Source organism: Carcharhinus amblyrhynchos, chromosome 9 (genome assembly GCF_965287045.1).
Source record: "Carcharhinus amblyrhynchos chromosome 9, sCarAmb.v2.hapA, whole genome shotgun sequence".
Lineage (NCBI taxonomy): Eukaryota > Metazoa > Chordata > Chondrichthyes > Carcharhiniformes > Carcharhinidae > Carcharhinus > Carcharhinus amblyrhynchos.
The window spans coordinates 68,926,755-68,933,819 of NC_137332.1; positions in this window are offsets into that span (position 1 = coordinate 68,926,755).

A 7,065-nucleotide genomic window follows, 5' to 3' on the forward strand; every position below is an offset into this window, starting at 1 on the left:
TCTGTCATTGCGGGTAAACTTTCTTGGATTGGGGGTTATTCTGGCATTTGGGTGTATTTATTTCTCTTTTTCAGTTCTTTGGCATTGAATTTGTCAATTACCCAATTGTAATGATAGATGGTAGTTAGTTTATCTAGCTTTTTATGAGGTGGATGAATTCTGTGCTCACCTCTATCGTGTTTTTTAATTTTGTCCTTTGCCTTGACTCATGCCAGGATGGGAGATGACTGTTCCTCTTGTGAGGGTGTGATTTGGTAATAAGTGGGCAGCGTGATGGTACAGCAGTTAGCACTGCTGCCTCACAGCGCCAGGGACCCAGGTTCAAGTCTGACCTCAGTTGATTGTGTGGTGTTTGCTTGTTCTTCCCATGTCAGCATGGGTGTCCTCTAGGTGCTCCGGTTTCCTCCCACAGTCCAGAGATGTATGGGTTAAGTGGATTGGCCATGCTAAATTGTCCCTTAGTGTCAGGGGGATTAGCAGGGTAAATACGTGGGGTTACTGGGATAGGGCCTGGATAGTGTTATGATTCAGGTCAGAAACTCCAAAGTGTTCTACGGAGCCTGCCTGGATCATAACTTTTGCATCCTGAATTTGGCTAGGGTAAGTATGAGATGTTTAACTTCAGATGTGATTCAAGTAACCCACTAGGAAGCTTTTATTGTTGCCATGTAAGACAATTAGCAAGAACTTTTATCAATTACAAACAAGAAACAAACAATCATGATAGTGTATAACCCTTAAAGATACCTACAATGTTCCAATCAAACCAATCCCATAGACAAAGACCCTTTTCACCGGTTTAACACAGCCCAGATTAATGCTCACATGATACCGGAAACTGAGTCCTTTGTTTGGAGAATTGAAAACTCAGTCTTGATACACTCAAAACTGGTTGAAGTCAGAACAGCTTTCCAGAACATCAGAGACTTTAGGCAAATTATTAACAGCAGTCTTTTTCCTTCAGGAAGGCAAAACCTTACTTTAAGATCACCAGCAGAATTTTCAGATAAAACAAGAAGAGAGAGACTTCTGTTCAGCTGCTATCCCTGTTAATACCCAACTGCAGCTCAGAACTGAAAAAAAAACCTGTCCAAAAACACATGACCATCTTAACATTGCAGGATTGTAAAACTAATCCCAGAGTAAACACAAACAACCCCATTTAAACCACTTAAGTAGCAAATAAAAAGGACTCGTCGTAGTCAGCCTGGCAACATAATGACATCAGCTAAGGCTGTGAGCTGAGAAACACTGACTATGAGAGATGCAGAGATCATGATTTGAAAAATTCATTTCTTAAAGGTACACTAATGTCACAGTGGGATTGTTGTCTGTGCAGGCTCGATGGGCTGAATGGCCTCATGCACTGCTGGGATTCAATGAAGCTCACTTTTGCATTTGGTGTGCTGTCATCAGCGAAAGGTTGCTACTTGGTTCTAATAGGCACTGTCATGCTATCCGGAGTTGCAGCATCTACCCTGTGGTCTCCGGGTTTATCTCCCATAACTGGCTTTGAAGCCAAAGGTGAGGCTCTTCTTGTCACTGGTTCCTTTCTTGACTATCATCTACCCGAGATGTTGTGATAACCATCTGAGTGAGGGACTTCTGGCATCTGTAATGAAGGTGTACAAACCTGATTTGCAGAGAGTTAATATAATTCTAAGGCCCCAGTCAAGACAATCTTTCTTGATGGAGCTGTCTGGAACTTGCTGTTCTATTTTTACATTTGCCATTTTGAGGAGCTGCAAAGGCATCTCTACTTAACAGAAAAAAAAATTTCATCAACTCAAAGATTTATTTGCTGTTATACCTTAATTATTCCAGAATCATGCCTATGACCAGAAGTTGGATCCTCAGGCCCATAAAATGGTGTCTGTTGTTTGTAGCCAGAGGTTTCTCAGCACAGTTCTTTGTCAGATGGGGCATAACACTGGCTCTCATGTCTAACTTAAAGTTTGTGAGATGACCATTAACCACATGTCCACTTTACAGTATGAAAAGCCAGGATCTTTGACCTCACCCAAGAAGCATGGTTGTGTATCATCTTGGTGTGAATCCTCTTGGGGTCTTTCATACATTTTGATGTTTTGACTTTAAACAGCTTACTGCCCAAATAGTTGTCCTACTCAGATACAGTGCACAGTGAGCACTGCTCATAGCACCAGGGACCCAGGTTCAATTCCAGCCTTGGGTGACTGTCTGTATGGAGTTTGCTCATTCTCCCTGAGCCTGCGTGAGTTTCCTCTGGGTGTTCCAGGAGCATGAGTAAGTCTCTCTGTCAGAGAATCAGTGCAGACTTGACAGGCTGAATGGTCTCCTGCATTGTAGGGATTCCATAATTCTTTTAAAGTATTGGGCTGAAATTGCTGGATATTGATCCTACCTGTGGAGACACTTTGCTCCACAGTGTTGGCATGGTTGCTGTACTGGTTGGTTATGCAATTGCTTCATTTGACCTGCAATGTCCCTGTTACTCTGCTGTTTCACTAACTGGGACAGAGGGGATTACTTTGTACCACAGTTTGTTTCCATTTCTATTAGGGTTGTATGCTGCAAATGGATTTTGGATAGCTTTCCAGGTTGTTAGCCACTCTCAAGAGTTAGATGTTCCTTTGCTTGAAGTATGTCCAACAGTTCATCATCTGCCATGTTCTAGTTATGATTAGTTCATATTTTGGGTGACTGTAATCACAGCCTTCTCTCCTTAATGAAGGAGTTGACAGGTTTTCCTGGCTGCTGGACACATTTACTAAATTTAGCCCTTTCAATTATTTTCTTACACTGAGATTAAAATAAACATTGAATGATTTTAAAAACGCCATCAAATTTTGCAGATGATTCGTTGCTTCCTTGTCTAGCTATTATATTGTCAGTTATTGAGATTACCGAATAAAGCAATGTGTTAACTTGTTTAGCTTCTTTCTTTGTATCCAGATCTGAAGCGATCATGTATCTAAATTTTGTAATTGACCTGAGCCATGGATAAGTCCAAAGAAGAGTCAATTTCTGATCACAGTTAAAATTTTAAAATTGCAGGTTTGGTTTTAAGAGGTCTCCAAATATCTATGATGGCATCACCGTCTGCTTCCTCACAAAGAGCTTTCCTGCACTTGCCAGTTGTGGCAGACTCCCAGACTCTCGTACTAATTGGGGGGGGTTCTCTGTGTTTAAATTTTTTTTAACAATTGCTGCCTGGTTATAATTTTGCCTGCATAAGGTTCTTTCTTGGGTCCTGGAAGTGCTTTTGCTGAGTTTTTAAAGCTGCATGCTCATTCATGATAAATTTTTAACTAATTATTATTTTCTTCTTTGTTCGGAGAGGGCTCGGCTGCCATGTTCAGGTGCTGGCTTGGGTATTGGGTTTCTCAGATTGTGAGTTAAATGGCAATTTAGGACCAGTGCAGTATTTGAATTTTTTCAGGACCTGCATTATCCAAGAACTTTAAATGTTTAGCTCACCCCTGTGTAATCTGATGACTCTGCACGTTCCGGGTATTGAAGCTGGACTTTTGCAGGATTCAATGGAGTCTTCTGTTGCAGTGAGGAATTTAATTTCTGTCTTCAGCTTCCAAGGCTTTCTTTGGAGCTTTTCTGTTGTGATTTCCTCCTGCGCCTATTTGAGCTTTTCTTCAGGGAAGAATACTACTTTGATTCTTTTTCCTTCAGTTTTCCTGAATTTTCATTTTCTTCTACAATCTCTGCAAAGTTTTGAGTTGTTGCATTCGCTGCCACTATGTTGTAAGGTGTTTGATGTAATTTAGTAGGTCTTATTAAGGTGGTTTTAGGTAATTTAACAGTAGGTATTTATTAACTATTGAAATGTATAGATATAGGTACAGCAAAGATCCACGCTTGCTTCTATACAATGCTCTGTCTAACACTACACTGATTCCCAGATATGGGTCGTGTGTTTCCTTACATCGCTGTGTGGGATTTACTGTACTCAGTCCCATGTTAATGCTGGATTCTTGTAAGATACAACTCACTACTACCTTCATGGGTGTATTTATCTTTGGACAGTATATGCAGGGCTTACTAACAATGCCCATGTCCTGTGAATCAGTGAATAAAAACAGTTATTTGAAGAGTTGACAATGGACCGAACACTCTGCAATCCAGTGACTCATTCAGTGATGATCTGGGGTTAAGATGAATCACAAACATCTTCCTTTCTGTTATAGAGTCATAGAGGTTTGCAGCATGGAAACAGGCCCTTTGGCCCAACTTGTCCATGCCACCCTTTTTTTTTAAAACGCCTAAGCTAATCCCAATTGCCCACATTTGGCCCATATCCCTCTATATCCATCTTACCCATGTAACTATCTAAATGCTTTTTGAAAGACAAAATTGTACCCACCTCTACTACTACCTCTGGCAGTTAGTTCCAGACACTGACCACCCTTTGTGTGAAAAAAATTCCCCTCTGGACACTTTTGTATGTCCCTCCTCTCACCTTAAACCTATGCCTTCTAGTTTTAGACTCCCCTACTTTTTTCAAAAAGATATTGACTATCTAGCTGATCTGTGCCCCTTATTATTTTATAGACCTCTATAAGATCACCCCTTAGCCTCCTATGCTCCAGAGGAAAATAGTCCCAGTCTATCCAGCCAGCTGTTGCAGCCAGTAGAAGGATTTTCCTTTACTCCCATTCACTTCAGTTTTACTAGGCCTGCATGATGTTATGCTCTGCCTTTGGTATCAAGGCTATTTGACAGTCAATCTCACTTCACCTCTGGAATTCGATTCTTTTGTCCATATCTGAACCAAAGATATAATGTGGTGTGGTGCACAGTGGGCAGGTAGAAAGCAAATTTAGCCTTGGTGACTAAGTGGAATGTCTGGAGGTGCTGAAAAAATGTCTAAGGTTTCAGCAACCAATGGGCTGAGGGTCAGTGTGGAGGCAGATGAAATTATGACATGGCCTTGTATCATACCAGCAGGCTTACTGAAATCTAAATATAGATTTAGATTTACTAATGTATGCGCTGTATTGTAATAGAGGCAATAAAAGAGGCCCAAATGTTTATTATAAACTATCATGCTCTTGTGACCAAATTTGACAGCATAAAAAAGAGATAATTGCAAACATAAAAACCATTAGTTTAATGGTCTTCTTGGAATTCAGGGCACTTTATCTTCCTTTATTCTTTATTCTTCTTGCATAATTTAGTCTAGAAGACAAAAATACAATATTTTGTCACCTCTAAGCCTTACTGTCTTAAAGTAAACAGATTAGTCTGTGTTTCCCCTTCAAATGAAGTATGTGTGGTATGTCCAGATCTTCTACTACAAAGGGAAATTCCAGCTTCTTAACCTGAATTTTCTGGCCCTGGAGTGACTTCTATGCCTCTTCCAGGGAAGTCACGTGAACTGAGACAGTAACTAACTGCAGGAGGTGCCAGGAGGGAAGACAAGACAAGACTCTAAGCTGCCGAATGTGTACTTTATTTTTGTAGATTTTCACCTGCTACCATTTTAATAGGTGTCTTAATACCTTCAGCTGACCTTTGCAAGTTCCACTTGTCACCTAGCCATGAGCCTTAGTTGCTTATGTTGTTTGTGACAGTTTTGTGTTAACTGAAGAGCATTAATGGTCATGACTGGGCATGTTTTCCACTTTGTCAGCATTGCCAGTATAAAACCAACCTTGTCAGGCATCACAGCATGAGGAAAAAGAACCACCCTTTCAGATCCTCTTTTAATCTGCCAGTTTTGAATGTTTCCATTTTCTGCACTAACAATTTTCATTGATGCTTTGAGAGAAACTGTCTTTAACTGCTATGTTCCTATTATAGGAACTGGGTTGTTACATTCCAACATTCTTGATTTAGAATCAGCAAAGTGAGGGAACCTTTGCACCATCACTGTTGATAGATTCAAACCTAAACTACAACATTACCTATCCATTATGGTCCATAAAATGTGGTAGGCGTCTATTATGTATAACATGTCTCTAGTGAGCCTACTTCCTATAATAGTCCACATACGTAGTTGATGGTTACCCATGCATTATAGACAAATATTGTACCTATTAAGTACTTGCTATGTAATAATCATGTAATATTACAAGTGTAAGGGAAATATATTTGCTCGTGAAGCCTATAGCCTTGTGAGAGGCAAACTGATGGAACCACATTTTTGATTTTTTTTAGAAATTTACCTTGTCAAAATTAGGTAAGTACAGTATGCAAGAATCAATGGGTGATATAGGATTTTATTTTCAGTGCTTCTGAGTCATTCATATTATGCAACCAACCTGGCCTTAGGTCTTTGCTGCTGCTCCTTTGAACTGATAAACATGAAGTACACACAAGCAGTTTAGAGATGTTTTGCTTCTAATTTTCTCTTCTCCCTCTGGGCGCTTTGTTTACACTCAGTGCCTCCCCATTGCAGTATTTCTGAGATTGAGAACTCAGCAGCATGTTGTATGAAACTCATGTGCTTTTTACTGTGGTGCTATGCATGGTGCCATTTATAGACTTCCATATTCCATCAAAACTTGATCCAGTTGAATGGTGGAAGAGACTTGAGCGGCTGAAAGGCCCACTTCTGTTTGTGTTCTGATGTAACTTCTTTAGCCACACTGAATCACTTAACTTTTATAATATGGCGTGGGCGACTGTATTTTTGCTGGCAATGCCACTTCTAAAGACCTATTGTGTCTGCCTACTATCAGGCTGTCTCTTTGTAAAATGTAGGCTTTTTAAAGCTTGAACTTTAGCTAAGAGTCACAAAGTGGTCTCTACACTTGTCAAAATAAATTATGGATAACCAGAGAAAGGAGCTGATTATCTTTGTTGCCATCAGAAATAATGACCGAAGCAGCCCTTAGTGCAGATCACAAATTTGAGTTTGTTTTTGATTTGTTGGAACTTCCAGAGATGGATGCAAACGCTTATCAGTGGGACTGAAGGTTGTTTTTGAGACATGGTGTGCCAGCCAGTCAACTTGCTTTGAACAGGAACAAGAAATAAAGTTGCCCTCTTTCCCTTCTACCTCTTTAATTGCAAACTGTGTAACCTCAAGGTGTTCAAATTAAGCCACGTTAATATAAATTGGCATCA